This window comes from Corapipo altera, unplaced genomic scaffold (assembly GCF_003945725.1).
Source record: "Corapipo altera isolate COAL_440 unplaced genomic scaffold, ASM394572v1 216, whole genome shotgun sequence".
In the NCBI taxonomy this organism is placed as follows: Eukaryota; Metazoa; Chordata; class Aves; order Passeriformes; family Pipridae; genus Corapipo; species Corapipo altera.
The window spans coordinates 389,020-389,965 of NW_020885034.1; the positions used below are offsets into that span (position 1 = coordinate 389,020).

The 946-nt window shown below is 47.4% G+C and overlaps 1 protein-coding gene across 5 annotated transcripts in view; it reads left to right on the forward strand.

The window, feature by feature from the left end:
- Nucleotides 1-946, forward strand: part of TYW1 (tRNA-yW synthesizing protein 1 homolog) — a 96,764-nt gene that overhangs the window by 84,171 nt on the left and 11,647 nt on the right. The window lies entirely within an intron of this gene.

A 946-nucleotide genomic window follows, 5' to 3' on the forward strand; every position in this document is an offset into this window, starting at 1 on the left:
AAGGGAAGGGAAGGGAAGGGAAGGTTTGGGAAGGGAAGGTTTGGGAAGGGAAGGGAAGGGAAGGGAAAGAAGGAAAGAAATAGAGAAAGAAAAAGAAAGAGAGAGAGAAGGAAAGAAAGGAAAGAAAGAGAGAGAGAAAGAGAGAAAGATGGGAGAAATAGAGAAAGAGAAAGAAAGAAAGAAAAAAGAGTGAAAGAAAGAAAGAGGGAAAGAGAGAGAAAGAGAGAAAGGAAAGAAAAAAGAAAGAGAGAAAGAGAGGAGAAAGAGAGAAAGGAAAAAAGAAAGAGAGAAAGGAAAAAAAGAAAGAGAGAGAGAAAGAGAGAAAGAAAAGAAAGAAAGAAAATAAAAATATAAACATAAAAATACATCTCAACAAGCCACCAGCTGCTGAGGCAATTTTAGAGAATTTTCCTGACTTGATTAAAGAGGGAACAAGTCAGTAGTGATTTGAGGTCATGGCTAAAACTCAGTCAGTAATTCAGGAGGTTCAAGTGATCAGATCTCCAAATTAGGAGCAGCTGGTTCCCAACTGGGACAACTGGAGGTGGCACTCGGTGCTCTGGGCTGAGGGACAAGGTGGGGATGGGTCCAAGGTTGGACTCGAAGGTCTTGGAGGGCTTTTCCAAAGGGTTCTGTGGTTGTGAGGCTGAAGGTGGTGGAGGGGGGTGGGAGAACTTGAGGGGTTCCATTCACTGACCAGGGGGCTCGGGGCTGCTGCAGGGGGTTGGATCACCCTGGGGGTGGGAGTGATGGGAGTGATGGGATGGGAGTGATGGAAGTGATGGGATGGGAGTGATGGAAGTGATGGGATGGGAGTGATGGGAACACTGGGATGGGAGTGATGGGACCACTGGGGATGGGAGTGATGGGACCACTGGGGATGGGAGTGATGGGAGCACTGGGATGGGAGTGATGGGATGAGAGTGATGGGATGGGAGTGATGGGA